Source organism: Arachis stenosperma, chromosome 10, assembly GCF_014773155.1.
Source record: "Arachis stenosperma cultivar V10309 chromosome 10, arast.V10309.gnm1.PFL2, whole genome shotgun sequence".
Lineage (NCBI taxonomy): Eukaryota > Viridiplantae > Streptophyta > Magnoliopsida > Fabales > Fabaceae > Arachis > Arachis stenosperma.
In genome coordinates, this window is record NC_080386.1 from 57,607,947 (window position 1) to 57,623,946 (window position 16,000).

A 16,000-nucleotide genomic window follows, 5' to 3' on the forward strand; every position below is an offset into this window, starting at 1 on the left:
CTCCAGATGGACATGTGAATGCCGTTTTCTCTTAATCCTGGGGATCTACTGCAATTTGATTATAACCTAAATATCCATCCAGGAAGTAGTAGTATTCATGACCTGCTAGTCTTTCTAGCATCTGGTCTATGAATGGTAAAGGAAAATGATCCTTTCGGGTGGCTGTATTGAGCCTTCTATAATCAATACACATACGCCACCCTGTAACAGTTCTTGTAGGAACCAATTCATTTTTTTCATTATGAACCACTGTCATGCCACCTTTCTTAGGGACGACTTGGACAGGGCTTACCCAAGGACTATCAGAAATAGGATAAATAATCCCAGCCTCTAGTAACTTAGTAACCTCTTTCTGCACAACTTCCTTCATGGCTGGATTCAGCCGCCTTTGTGGTTGAACCACTGGCTTGGCGTCACCCTCCAGTAAGATCTTGTGCATGCATCTGGCTGGGCTAATGCCCTTGAGATCACTGATAGCCCACCCAAGAGCTGTCTTGTGTGTCCTTAGCACTTGAATTAATGCTTTCTCTTCCTGTGGCCCTAAAGCAGAGCTTATGATTATAGGAAAAGTGTCACCTTCTCCCAGAAATGCATATTTCAGGGATGGTGGTAGTGGTTTGAGCTCGGGTTTAGGAGGTTTCTCCTCTTCCTGAGGAGTTTTCAGAGGTTCTTTTATTTCCTCTGGTTCCTCCAGATCAGGCTGAACATCTTTAAAAATGTCCTCTTGCTCTGATTCGAGACTCTCAGTCATATAGATCTCTTCCACCAGGGAGTCAATAATATCAACACCCAGGCAGTCGTCTAATGTGTCTGAATGTTGCATAGCTTTGACAACATTCAACTTAAACTCATCTTCATTGACTCTCAGGGTTATCTCCCCTTTTTGGACGTCAATGAGGGTTCGTCCAGTTGCTAGGAATGGTCTTCCTAAAATGAGAGTTGCACTCTTGTGCTCCTCCATTTCCAGCACTACAAAGTCAGTAGGGAAGGCAAATGGCCCAACCTTGATAATCATGTCCTCAATTATGCCTGATGGGTATTTAATGGAACCATCAGCAAGTTGAAGACATATCCGGGTTGGTTTGACCTCTTCAGTCAAGCCAAGCTTTCTGATAGTGGATGCAGGGATTAGGTTGATGCTTGCCCCAAGATCACATAGAGTTGTCTTGGTGCAGTTACCCTCTAATGTGCATGGTATCATGAAGCTCCCAGGATCTTTAAGCTTCTTAGGTAAGCTTTTCAGAATGACTGCACTGCATTCTTTAGTGAGGTAAACTTTTTCAGTCTCCCTCCAATCCTTCTTATGACTTAAGATCTCTTTCATGAACTTAGCATAAGAGGGTATTTGCTCAAGTGCTTCTGCAAACGGAATCTTTATTTCAAGAGTCCTGAGATAGTCTGCAAAGTGGGCAAATTGTTTATCCTTTTCTGCTTGGCGGAGTTTTTGAGGATAAGGCATTTTGGCTTTGTATTCCTCAACCTTAGTTGCTACAGGTTTATTACCTGTAGAAGTGGGTTGGGAAGCCTTTTTAGAAGGGTTGTTGTCAGCACTTGTATGTGACTGATTTCCCACTGGCGTTTGAATGCCAGGGGTGGAAGCTGGAGTGGTGTTAGACACCAACTCCTTATCTGTTACTGGCGTCTGAATGCCAGAACTATGCTTCCCTTGGGCGTTCAACGCCGGATTCATGCTTGTTTCTGGCCTTGAACGCCATAAATGAGCATGGTCTGGGCGTTCAGCACCAGCCTTATTCCTCTCTGGGCTCTGATTGTCCTCAGAGGGATTTTGAGTAGCCATTTGTTCATTTCTTGGCTTCCTGCTGCTTTGAAGTGAGGTATTTAATGTCTTCCCACTTCTTAATTGAACTGCGTGGCATTCTTCTGCTATTTGTTTTGACAGTTGCTTTTCTGTTTGCCTTAACTGTACTTCCATATTCCTGTTAGCCATTCTTGTTTCCTGTAGTATTTCCTTGAATTCGGCTAGCTGCTGAGTTAGAAGGTCTAATTGCTGATTGAATTCATTAGCCTGATCTACAGGATTGCGTTCAGCAGTTACTGTTTTAACTTCTTTTTTCATAGAAGATTCACTGCTTAGGTACAGATGCTGATTTCTGGCAACTGTATCAATAAGCTCTTGAGCTTCTTCAATTGTTTTTCTCATATGTATAGATCCACCGGCTGAGTGGTCTAGAGAAATCTGAGCTTTTTTTGTAAGCCCATAGTAGAAGATGTCTAATTGCACCCACTTTGAAAACATTTCAGAGGGGCATTTTCTTAGCATCTCTCTGTATCTCTCCCAGGCATCATAAAGGGATTCGTTATCTCCTTGTTTGAAGTCTTGGATGCTTAGCCTTAGCTGTGTCATCCGTTTTGGAGGGAAATAGTGATTCAGGAATTTTTCTGACAACTGTTTCCATGTCTTTATGCTGTTCTTAGGTTGGTTATTTAACCACCTCTTAGCTTGATTTTTTACAGCAAATGGGAACAGTAATAATCTGTAGACATCCTGATCTACTTCCTTATCATGTACTGTGTCAGCAATTTGTAAAAATTGTGCCAGAAACTCTGTAGGTTCTTCCTGTGGAAGACCGGAATACTGGCAGTTTTGCTGCACCATGATAATGAGCTGAGGGTTCAACTCAAAGCTACTAACTCCAATGGAGGGTATACAGATACTACTCCCATATGAAGCAGTAGTGGGGTTAGTGGTGCGCGAAATTGTGATCACTACAACTTCGCACAACTAACCAGCAAGTGCACTGGGTCGTCCAAGTAATACCTTACGTGAGTAAGGGTCGATCCCACGGAGATTGTTGGTATGAAGCAAGCTACGGTCACCTTGTAAATCTCATTCAGGTAGACTCAAATGGGTATAGATGATAAATAAAGCATAAAGATAAAGATAGAGATACTTATGTATATCATTGGTGAGAGCTTCAGATAAGCGTATGAATATGCCTTCCCTTCCGTCTCTCTGCTTTCCTACTGTCTTCATCCAATCCTTCTTACTCCTTTCCATGGCAAGCTTATGCAAGGGTTTCACCGTTGTCAGTGGCTACCTCCCATCCTCTCAGTGAAAATGTTCCTATGCTCTGTCACAGCATATGGCTAATCAGATGTCGGTTCTCGGTCAGGCCGGAATAGAATCCAGTGATTCTTTTGCGTCTGTCACTAACGCCCCGCCTGCTAGGAGTTTGAAGCACGTCACAGTCATTCAATCATTGAATCCTACTCAGAATACCACAGACAAGGTTAGACCTTCCGGATTCTCTTGAATGCCGCCATCAGTTCTCGCCTATACCATGAAGACTCTGATCTCACGGAATGGCTGGCTCGTTTGTCAGGCGAGCACTCGGTTGTCAGGCGATCAACCATGCATCGTGTATCAGGAATCCAAGAGATAAACACTAGAGCTTTGTTGCTTGTAGAACAGAGTGGTTGTCAGTCACTTTGTTCATAAGTGAGAATGATGATGAGTGTCACGGATCATCACATTCATCAAGTTGAAGAACAAGTGATATCTTGGACAAAGAACAAGCGGAATTGAATAGAAGAACAATAGTAATTGCATTAATACTCAAGGTACAGCAGAGCTCCACACCTTAATCTATGGTGTGTAGAAACTCCACCGTTGAAAATACATAAGAACAAGGTCTAGGCATGGCCGTGAGGCCAGCCTCCCAATGATCTAAGATAGCATAAAACTCAAAGATAGCTACCCAGATTGCAAATACAATAGTAAAAGGTCCTACTTATAGAAAACTAGTAGCCTAAGGTGTACAAAGATGAGTAAATGACATAGAAATCCACTTCCGGGCCCACTTGGTGTGTGCTTGGGCTGAGCAATGAAGCATTTTCGTGTAGAGACTCTCCTTGGAGTTAAACGCCAGCTTTGGTGCCAGTTTGGGCGTTTAACTCCCATTCTTGTGCTAGTTCCGGCGTTTAACGCTGGAATTCCTGAGGGTGACTTTGAACGCCGGTTTGGGCCATCAAATCTTGGGCAAAGTATGGATGTCTACTTTCCAACGCCATTGAGAGCGCGCCAATTGGGCTTCTGTAGCTCCAGAAAATCCATTTCGAGTGCAGGGAGGTCAGAATCCAACAACATCTGCAGTCCTTTTCAGTCTCTGGATCAGATTTTTGCTCAGGTCCCTCAATTTCAGCCAGAAAATACCTGAAATCACAGAAAAACACACAAACTCATAGTAAAGTCCAGAAAAGTGAATTTTAACTAAAAACTAATAAAAATATACTAAGAACTCAACTAAAACTACCAAAAACATACAAAAAATAATGCCAAAAAGGGTACAAATTATCCGCTCATCACAACACCAAACTTAAATTGTTGCTTGTCCCCAAGCAACTGAAGATCAAATAAGATAAAAAGAAGGGAATATGCAATGAACTCCAAAAACATCTATGAAGATCAGTATTAATTAGATGAGCGGGGCTTTTAGCTTTTTGTCTCTGAACAGTTTTGGCATCTCACTCTATCCTTTGAAATTCAGAATGATTGGCTTCTTTAGGAACTCAGAATCCAGATAGTGTTATTGAATCTCCTAGTTAAGTATGATGATTCTTGAACACAGCTACTTATTGAGTCTTGGCTGTGGCCCAAAGCACTCTGTCTTCCAGTATTACCACCGGATACATACATGCCACAGACACATAATTGGGTGAACCTTTTCAGATTGTGACTCAGCTTTGCTAAAGTCCCCAATTAGAGGTGTCCAGGGTTCTTAAGCACACTCTTATTGCCTTGGATCACAACTTTATTTCTTTCTTTTTCTTTTCTTTTTCTCTTTTTCTTTCGTTTTCTTTTCTTCCCTTTTTTTTTCGTTTTTCTTTTTTTTTTTTTTTGAATTCACTGCTTTTTCTTGCTTCAAGAATCATTTTTATGATTTTTCAGATCCTCAGTAACATGTCTCCTTTTTCATCATTCTTTCAAGAGCCAACATTCATGAACCACAAATTCAAAAGACATATGCACTGTTCAAGCATACATTCAGAGAACAAAAGTGTTGCCACCACATTAATATAATTAAACTGTTATAAAATTCAAAATTCATGCAATTCTTCTCCTTTTCAATTAAGAACATTGTTTAAGAAAGGTGATGGATTCATAGGATACTCATAACTTTAAGGCATAGACACTAATGATCATAAGACACAAACATAGATAAACATAAGCACTAAAATTCGAAAAACAAGAAAATAAAGAACAAGGAGATTAAAGAACGGGTCCACCTTAGTGATGGCGGCTTGTTCTTCCTCTTGAAGGTCTTATGGAGTGCTTGAGCTCCTCAATGTCTCTTCCTTGTCTTTGTTGCTCCTCTCTCATGATTCTTTGATCTTCTCTAATTTCTTGGAGGAGAATGGAGTGTTCTTGGTGCTCCACCCTTAGTTGTCCCATGTTGGAACTCAATTGTCCTAGGGAGGTGTTCAGTTGCTCCCAATAGTCTTGTGGAGGAAAGTGCATCCCTTGAGGCATCTCAGGGATCTCATGATGAGAGGGGTCTCTTGTTTGCTCCATCCTTTAATTGGTGATGGGCTTATCCTCTTCAATAGGAATGTCTCCCTCTATGTCAACTCCTACTGAATAACAGAGGTGACAAATGAGGTGAGGAAAGGCTAACCTTGCTAAGGTAGAGGACTTGTCTGCCACCTTATAAAGTTCTTGGGCTATAACCTCATGAACTTCCACTTCTTCTCCAATCATGATGCTATGAATCATGATGGCCCGGTCTAGAGTAACTTCGGACCGGTTGCTAGTGGGAATGATTGAGCGTTGGATAAACTCCAACCATCCTCTAGCCACGGGTTTGAGGTCATGCCTTTTCAATTGAACCGGCTTTCCTCTTGAATCTCTCTTCCATTGTGCGCCCTCTTCACTTATAACTGTGAGGACTTGGTCCAACCTTTGATCAAAGTTGACCCTTCTAGTGTAAGGATGTTCATCTCCTTGCATCATGGGCAAATTGAACGCCAACCTTACACTTTCCGGACTAAAATCCAAGTATTTCCCCCGAACCATAGTAAGATAATTCTTTGGATCCGGGTTCACACTTTGATCATGGTTCTTGGTGATCCATGCGTTGGCATAGAACTCTTGAACCATCAAGATTCCCACTTGTTGAATGGGGTTGGTAAGCACTTCCCAACCTCTTCTTCGGATCTCATGGCGGATCTCCGGATATTCACCCTTTTTGAGTGAAAAGGGGACCTCGGGGATCACTTTCTTCAAGGCCACAACTTCATAGAAGTGGTCTTGATGCACCCTTGAGATGAATCTATCCATCTCCCATGACTCGGAGGTGGAAGCTTTTGCCTTCCCTTTCCTCTTTCTAGAGGTTTCTCCGGCCTTGAATGCCATAAATGGTTATGGAAAAACAAAAAGCAACGCTTTTACCACACCAAACTTAAAAGGTTTGCTCGTCCTCGAGCAAAAGAAGAAAGAAGAGAGTAGAAGAAGAAGAAATGAGGAAGAAGGGAGTGGCTTTGTGTTCGGCCAAAGAGGGGGAGAAGTGGTGTTTAGGTTGTGTGAAAATGAAGGGGTGAAGAAGGGTTTATATAGGAGAGGGGAGGGGTAGGGTTCGGCCATTATGGGTGGGTTTGGGAGGGAAAGTGGTTTGAATTTGAATGGTAGGGTAGGTGGGGTTATGAAGGATGGGGGTGAGTGGTGAAGAGAAAGATGGGATTTGATAGGTGAAGGGTTTTTGGGGAAGAGGTATTGAGGTGATTGGTGAATGGGTGAAGAAGAGAGAGAGAGTGGTGGGGTTGGTGGGGATCCTGTGGGGTCCACAGATCCTGTGGTGTCAAGGAAAGTCATCCTGCACCAAATGGCATTCAAAATCACGTTTTGAGCCATTTCTGGCGTTAAACGCCGGGCTGGTGCCCATTCCTGGCGTTTAACGCCAGGTTCTTGCCCTTTTCTGGCGTTTAACGCCAGTCTGGTGCCCCTTTCTGGCGTTAAACGCCCAGAATGGTGCCAGACTGGGCGTTAAACGCCCAACTGCTAGCCTCACTGGCGTTTAAACGCCAGTGGGTTCTTCCTCCAGGGTGTGCTGTTTTTCTTCCTGTTTTTCATTCTGTTTTTGCTTTTTCAATTGATTTTGTGTCTTCTTATGATCATCAACCTAAAAAAAAACATAAAATAACAAAGGAAAATATATAAAATATAACATTGGGTTGCCTCCCAACAAGCGCTTCTTTAATGTCAATAGCTTGACAGAGGGCTCTCATGGAGCCTCACAGATACTCCGAGCAATGTTGGGACCACCCAACACCAAACTTAGAGTTTGAATGTGGGGGTTCAACACCAAACTTAGAGTTTGGTTGTGGCCTCCCAACACCAAACTTAGAGTTTGACTGTAGGGGCTCTGTTTGACTCTGATTTGAGAGAAGCTCTTCATGCTTCTTCTCCATGGTGACAGAGGGATATCCTTGAGCCTTAAACACAAAGGATTCTTCATTCACTTGAATGATCAGTTCACCTCTATCAACATCAATCACAGCCTTTGCTGTGGCTAGGAAGGGTCTGCCAAGGATGATGGTTTCATCCATGCACTTCCCAGTCTCTAGAACTATGAAATCAGCAGAGATGTATTGGTTTTCAATCTTCACCAAAACATCCTCTACAAGTCCATAAGCTTGTTTTCTTGAGTTGTCTGCCATCTCTAGTGAGATTCTTGCAGCTTGTACCTCAAAGATCCCTAGCTTCTCCATTACAGAGAGAGGCATGAGGTTTACACTTGACCCTAAGTCACACAGAGCTTTCTTGAAGGTCATGGTGCCTATGGTACAAGGTATTGAAAACTTCCCAGGATCTTGTCTCTTTTGAGGTAATTTCTGCCTAGACAAGTCATCCAGTTCTTTGGTGAGCAAAGGAGGTTCATCCTCCCAAGTCTCATTTCCAAATAACTTGTCATTCAGCTTCATGATTGCTCCAAGGTATTTAGCAACTTGCTCTTCAATGACATACTTATCCTCTTTAGAGGAGGAATACTCATCAGAGCTCATGAATGGCAGAAGTAAATCCAGTGGGATCTCTATGGTCTCATTTTGAGCCTCAGATTCCCATGGTTCCTCATTGGGGAACTCTGTGGAGGCTAGTGCACGCCCATTGAGGCCTTCCTCAGTGGCGTCCACTTCCTCTCTTTCCTCTCCAGATTCGGCCATGGTTATGGCTTTGCACTCTCCTTTTGGATTTTCTTCTGTATTACTTGGGAGAGTATTAGGAGGGAGTTCAGTAACTTTCTTGCTCAGCTGTCCCACTTGTGCCTCCAAGTTCTTAATGGAGGACCTTGTTTCAGTCATGAAACTTTGAGTGGTTTTGATTAGATCAGAGACCATGGTTGCTAAGTCAGATTGGTTCTGCTTAGAATTCTCTGTCTGTTGCTGAGAAGATGATGGAAAAGGCTTGCCATTGCTAAACCTGTTTCTTCCACCATTATTGTTGTTGAAACCTTGTTGAGGTCTCTCTTGATTCTTCCAAGAGAAATTTGGATGATTTCTCCATGAAGAATTATAGGTGTTTCCATAGGGTTCTCCTAGGTAGTTCACCTCTTCCATTGAAGGGTTCTCAGGATCATAAGCTTCTTCTTCAGATGAAGCATCCTTAGTACTGTTTGGTGCATTTTGCATTCCAGACAGACTTTGAGAAATCAAATTGACTTGTTGAGTCAATATCTTGTTCTGAGCAAATATGGCATTCAGAGCATCAATCTCAAGAACTCCTTTCTTCTGACTTGTCCCATTGTTCACAGGATTCCTTTCAGAAGTGTACATGAATTGGTTATTTGCAACCATTTCAATTAGCTCTTGAGCTTCTGTAGGCATCTTCTTCAGATGAAGAGATCCTCCAGCAGAGCTATCCAAAGACATCTTGGATAGTTCAGAGAGACCATCATAGAAAATACCTATGATGCTCCATTTCGAAAGCATGTCAGATGGACATTTTCTGATTAATTGTTTGTATCTTTCCCAAGCTTCATAGGAGGATTCTCCATCCTTCTGTCTGAAGGTTTGGACTTCCACTCTAAGCTTACTCAATTTTTGAGGTGGAAAGAACTTTGCCAAGAAGGCATTGACTAGCTTTTCCCATGAGTCCAGGCTTTCTTTAGGTTGTGAGTCCAACCATATTCTAGCTCTGTCTCTTACAGAAAAAGGGAATAGCATCAGTCTGTAGACCTCAGGGTCAACCTCATTAGTCTTGACTGTGTCACAGATTTGCAAGAATTCAGCTAAAAACTGATGAGGATCTTCCAATGGAAGTCCATGGAACTTGCAATTCTGTTGCATTAGAGAAACTAATTGAGGCTTAAGCTCAAAGTTGTTTGCTCCAATGGCAGGGATAGAGATGCTTCTCCCATAGAAGTCGGGAGTAGGTGCAGTAAAGTCACCCAGCACCTTCCTTGCATTGTTGGCATTGTTGTTGTTTTCGGCTGCCATGGGTTCTTCCTCCTTGAAGAATTCGGTCAGGTCCTCAACAGAGAGTTGTGCCTTAGCTTCTCTTAGCTTTCGCTTCAAGGTCCTTTCAGGTTCAGGATCAGCTTCAACAAGAATGCCTTTGTCTTTGTTCCTGTTCATATGAAAGAGAAGAGAACAAGAAAATGTGGAATCCTCTATGTCACAGTATAGAGATTCCTTGAGGTGTCAGAGGAACAGAAAAATAGAAAGAAGAGGTAGAAGAATTCGAGCTTGATCAGATAGAGTTCGAATTGTGCATTAAGAAGGAGTTGTACTCCATAAATAGAAGGATGTGGGAAGAGAGGAAGAAATTTTCGAAAATCAAGTGAAATATTTTGAAAACATTTTTGAAAAACTTTAATTAATTTTCGGAAATCAAGAGTGGGAAAAAAAATCAAGTAATTTTTTTGAAAATGATTTTTGAAATTAGAAATCAAAAAGATATGATCAAAAACTGTTTTGAAAAAGATGTGATTAAGAAGATATGATTGAAAAGTTATGGTTTTAAAAAGATATGATTGAAAAGATATAGTTTTGAAAACAATTTAAAAAGATTTGATTTTAAAAATTAATGACTTGCCTAACAAGAAAAGATATGATTCAAACATTAAACCTTTCTCAACAGAAAAGGCAACATACTTAAAATGTACAATCAAATCATTAATTGTTAGTAAGTATCTTTGAAAAAGGAAAGAAATTGATTTTGAAAACATTTGATTGAGAAGATATGATTTGAAAAAGATTTGATTTTGAAAAACTTTGAAAACTTGAAAAAAAATTGATTTGAAAACAAAATCCTCCCCCTTGTGCCATCCTGGCGTTAAACGCCCAGAATGGTATTCATTCTGGCGTTAACGCCCAAAATGCTACCTTTTGGGCGTTAAACGCCCAACCAGGTACCCTGGCTGGCGTTTGAACGCCAGTCTGTCCTTCTTCACTGGGCGTTTGAACGCCCAGCTTTTTCTGTGTAATTCCTCTGCTGCATGTTCTGAATCTTCAGTTCCCTGTACTATTGACTTGAAATAGAACCAAGATCAAATAAACAAGCATGCAAGACACCAAACTTAAGATTAGACACTAGACTCAAACAAGAAACATAAAATATTTTGGGTTTTTTATGATTTTTATTATTTTTTGTGCTTTTCGAAAATCATATGAAAATAGAAAATAAAGGTTTCAGAATTCTCAATTTGGATTCCAAGAATCATTGCAATGTTAGTCTAAGACTCCGGTCCAGGAATTAGACATGGCTTCACAGCCAGCCAAGTTTTCAAAGAAAGCTTCGGTCCAAAACACTAGACATGGCCAATGGCCAGCCAAGCCTTAGCAGATCATTGCTCCAATAGCAAGATTGATGTAAATCAACAAGCTATTGTGATGATCATTGCTCCAATAGACATGGCTTCTCAGCCAGCCAGATTTCAACAGATCATCATGAAACTCTAGAATTCATTCTTAAGAACTCTGAAGAAAAATACCTAATCTAAGCAACAAGATGAACCGTCAGTTGTCCATACACAAGAACAATCCCCGGCAACGGCGCCAAAAACTTGGTGCTGTTGCCAGATTTTGGCACTGATGTCACCGGACCAAAAGCTTGCTCAAAACTCGAACAATCCCCGGCAACGGCGCCAAAAACTTGGTGCGCGAAATTGTGATCACTACAACTTCGCACACTAACCAGCAGTGCACTGGTCGTCCAAGTAATACCTTACGTGAGTAAAGGTCGATCCCACGGAGATTGTTGGTTGTCCATACACAAGAACAATCCCCGCAACGGCGCCAAAAACTTGGTGCTGTTGCCAGATTTTGGCACTGATGTCACCGGACCAAAAGCTTGCTCAAAACTCGAACAATCCCCGGCAACGGCGCCAAAAACTTGGTGCGCGAAATTGTGATCACTACAACTTCGCACAACTAACCAGCAAGTGCACTGGGTCGTCCAAGTAATACCTTACGTGAGTAAAGGTCGATCCCACGGAGATTGTTGGTATGAAGCAAGCTATGGTCACCTTGTAAATCTCAGTCAGGCAGACTCAAATGGGTATAGATGATAAATAAAGCATAAAGATAAAGATAGAGATACTTATGTATATCATTGGTGAGAGCTTCATAAGCGTATAAGATGCCTGCCCTTCCGTCTCTCTGCTTTCCTACTATCTTCATCCAATCCTTCTTACTCCTTTCCATGGCAGCTTATTGCAAGGGTTTCACCGTTGTCAGTGGCTACCTCCCATCCTCTCAGTGAAAATGTTCCTATGCTCTGTCACATATGGCTAATCAGATGTCGGTTCTCGGTCAGGCCGGAATAGAATCCAGTGATTCTTTTGCGTCTGTCACTAACGCCCCGCCTGCTAGGAGTTTGAAGCACGTCACAGTCATTCAATCATTGAATCCTACTCAGAATACCACAGACAAGGTTAGACCTTCCGGATTCTCTTGAATGCCGCCATCAGTTCTCGCCTATACCATGATGACTCTGATCTCACGGAATGGCTGGCTCGTTTGTCAGGCGAGCACTCGGTTGTCAGGCGACCAACCATGCATCGTGTATCAGGAATCCAAGAGATAAACACTAGAGCCTTGTTGCTTGTAGAACAGAGTGGTTGTCAGTCACTTTGTTCATAAGTGAGAATGATGATGAGTGTCACGGATCATCACATTCATCAAGTTGAAGAACAAGTGATATCTTGGACAAAGAACAAGCGGAATTGAATAGAAGAACAATAGTAATTGCATTAATACTCAAGGTACAGCAGAGCTCCACACCTTAATCTATGGTGTGTAGAAACTCCACGTTGAAATACATAAGAACAAGGTCTAGGCATGGCCGTGAGGCCAGCCTCCCAATGATCTAAGATAGCATAAAACTCAAAGATAGCTACCCAGATTGCAAATACAATAGTAAAAGGTCCTACTTATAGAAAACTAGTAGCCTAAGGTGTACAAAGATGAGTAAATGACATAGAAATCCACTTCCGGGCCCACTTGGTGTGTGCTTGGGCTGAGCAATAAAGCATTTTCGTGTAGAGACTCTCCTTGGAGTTAAACGCCAGCTTTGGTGCCATTTGGGCGTTTAACTCCCTTCTTGTGCCAGTTCCGGCGTTTAACGCTGGGAATTCCTGAGGGTGACTTTGAACGCCGGTGTTGGACCATCAATCTTGGGCAAAGTAACTATCATATATGCTGGAAAGCCCAGGATGTCTACTTTCCAACGCCGTTGAGAGCGCGCCAATTGGGCCTCTGTAGCTCCAGAAAATCCACTTCGAGTGCAGGGAGGTCAAATCCAACAGCATCTGCAGTCCTTTTCAGTCTCTGGATCAGATTTTTGCTCAGGTCCCTCATTTCAGCCAGAAATACCTGAAATCACAGAAAAACACACAAACTCATAGTAAAGTCCAGAAAGTGAATTTTAACTAAAAACTAATAAAAATATACTAAGAACTCAACTAAAACTACCAAAAACATACTAAAAACAATGCCAAAAAGGGTACAAATTATCCCCTCATCAGTTAGCATATGACCCCAGAGTCCTCCTGGATTGTTCATTTCCACTTAATTCCATGATGGAACAAGGGAGATGATATGTATGTTGATATTATTTATTTTATAGAAGTGGAATAAATAAAAACCGAATATATAAAAAATTTGAAAATATTTTGTGAAATTTTTTTTTTTGAAAATTTTGAAATTGAAATCTGAATTTTATATAAAAATTTCGAAAATGTAGTTTTAAAATTAGTTAGAAAAGATATTTTTTGAATTTTGAATTTTTATGAAAGAGAAAAAACACATAAAAGACACAAGACTTAAAATTTTTTTTAGATCTAATGCTCCTTATTTTCGAAAATTTTTGGAGGGAAACACCAAGGAACACCAAACTTAAAAAACTTTTAAGATCAAGACACAAGAAAAACTCAAGAACACCTTGAAGATTCACAAGAACACCAAGAACAAAAGGAAGAACACCAAACTTAAAATTTTTAGAAAACTTTAATAAAATTTTCGAAAATTATGAAAGATAACAAGAAAACACCAAACTTAAAGTTTGGTACAAGATTAATCAAAAAATTATTTTTGAAAAAGGATTTTAAAAGAAGGTGCCCAATTGCTAAGACATAAACCCACGCTATAAGCAACTGAGCTAAAAATGTAACGTATTTTAAAGATGTATTATTTTTATGGATAAAAGTATAATTTTTGAAAGTTAATATTTTGAAAAAGCACAAGAAAAAACAAGAAAAGACACAAACAAGAAAACTCAAGATCAAACAAGAAAAATAAACAAGAACAACTTGAAGATCAAAGAACAAAGAGCACAAGTTCGAAAATTTAAAGAAAAATATAAAGATGCAATTGACACCAACTTAGAACAAGATACTAGACTCACGAAAAATTAACAATTAATAAACAAAAATAATTTTTTTTGAAAAGAAATTTTTGAAAAGAACTATCCTATCAGAATTTAATGACTCTATAACAATAAAAAAAATAAATTATTCCTAATCTAAGAAGTAAAATAAACCTTTAGTTGTTCAAATTCGAATAATCCCTGGCAACGCGCCAAAAACTTGGTGCACGAATTTGCAATCCGTACAACTAACCAGCAAGTGCACTGGGTCGTCCAAGTAATACCTTAGTAAGGGTCGATCCCACGGAGATTATTGGTTTGAAGCAAGCTATGTTTATTAATCTTAGTCAGGATACCAATAAGGTCCTTCAGGAGTTTGAAGCTCATCACAGTCATTCAATCCCAGAATCCTACTCGGAATACCCCAGACAAGGTTTAGACTTTCCGGATTCTCATGAATGCCGCCATCAATCCGGCTTATACCACGAAGATTCTGATTAAGGAATCTAAGATACTCATTCAATCTGATGTAGAACGGAGGTGGTTGTCAGGCACAAGTTCATGGATTGAGGAAGGTGAGTGTCACGGATCATCACCATCTCCATAATTAAGTGCGAATGAACATCTTAGATAAGAACAAGCGTGTTTGAATGGAAAACAAAAGTAATTGCATTAATTCATCGAGACGCTGCAGAGCTCCTCACCCCCAACAATGGAGTTTAGAGACTATGCCGTCAAAAGTAGTAATTCAGATCTGAAAATGTCATGAGGTTCAAAATAATTCTCTAAAAGTTGTTTATATAGTAAATTAGTAACCTAGGTTTACAGAATATGAGTAAACTAAGATAATTGGTGCAGAAATCCACTTCTGGGGCCCACTTGGTGTGTGCTGGGGCTGAGACTAAAGCTATCTACGAGCTGAGGCTTTTCTTCGAGTTGAACTCCAAGTTATAACGTGTTTTGGGCGTTCAACTCCGGATCATGACGTGTTTCTGGCGTTTAACTCCAGACAGCAGCATATACTTGGCGTTCAACGCCAAGTTACGTCATCTATCTTCGCGCAAAGTATGAGCTATTATATATTGCTGGAAAGCCCTAGATGTCTACTTTCCAACGCCGTTGAGAGCACGCCAATTGGACTTCTGTAGCTCCAGAAAATACATTTCGAGTGCAGGGAGGTCAGGATCCAACAGCATCAGCAGTCCTTTTTCAGCCTAACTCAGATTTTTGCTCAGCTCCCTCAATTTCAGCCAGAAAATATTTGAAATCACAGAAAAACACACAAACTCATAGTAAAGTCCAGAAATATGATTTTTTCCTAAAAAATAATAATATTTAACTAAAAACTAATTAAAATATGCTAAAATCTACATGAAATTACCCCCAAAAAGCGTATAAAATATCCGCTCATCAATTCCCTTGATCCAATCTTTGCCTCCTAAACCTTAAATCACTTAACAAACATATCAAGGCATCTAATGGAATCAAGGTGAATTAAATTTATTTATTTTAAGACCTAAAAAACATGTTTTCACTCTTAAGCACAATTAAAGGAGAATATACAGAACCATGCTAATTCATTGGGTAAATGTGACAAAAGGTCTAAAAAATACTCTAAATTCAATACAAGATAAACCGTCAAATTGGTGTTTATCAATGCTCTGTTGTCAGGAGAGGCAGTCAAACTCATGAACTAGGAACCCAAGAGATATACATTCAATCTAAGGTTGAACGGAAGTGGTTGTCAGGCATGCGTTCTTAGGTTCAGAATGGTGATGAGTGTCACGGATCATCACATTCATCATGTTGAAGTGCGAATGAATATCTTAGAATATAAACAAGCGTGATTGAATAGAAAATAGAAATAATTGCATTAATTCATCGAGACACCGCAGAGCTCCTCACCTCCAACTATGGGGATTAGAGACGTATGCCGTAGAAGATTCAAATTCAGATGTAAAATGTCATGAGGTATCAAAATGAATCTCTAAAAGTAGTTTTTATACTCAACTAGTAACCTAGGTTTACAGAAAATGAGTAAGCTATGATAGATAGTGCAGAAATCCACTTCTGGGGCCTACTTGGTGTGTGTTTGGGCTGAGCAATAAAGCTCTCACATGTAGAGGCTATTCCTGGCATTTAACTCTAGCTTTTGTGCCAGTTTGGGCGTTTAACTCCAGC

General features: G+C 40.5%; 1 non-coding gene across 1 annotated transcript; it reads left to right on the forward strand.

The window, feature by feature from the left end:
* Positions 1-8,941: 8,941 nt before the first annotated feature.
* LOC130958828 (small nucleolar RNA R71) lies at positions 8,942-9,045 on the forward strand. Its single transcript, XR_009077932.1, has one exon. It is a non-coding gene; the product is annotated as a small nucleolar RNA R71 (small nucleolar RNA).
* Positions 9,046-16,000: the final 6,955 nt, after the last annotated feature.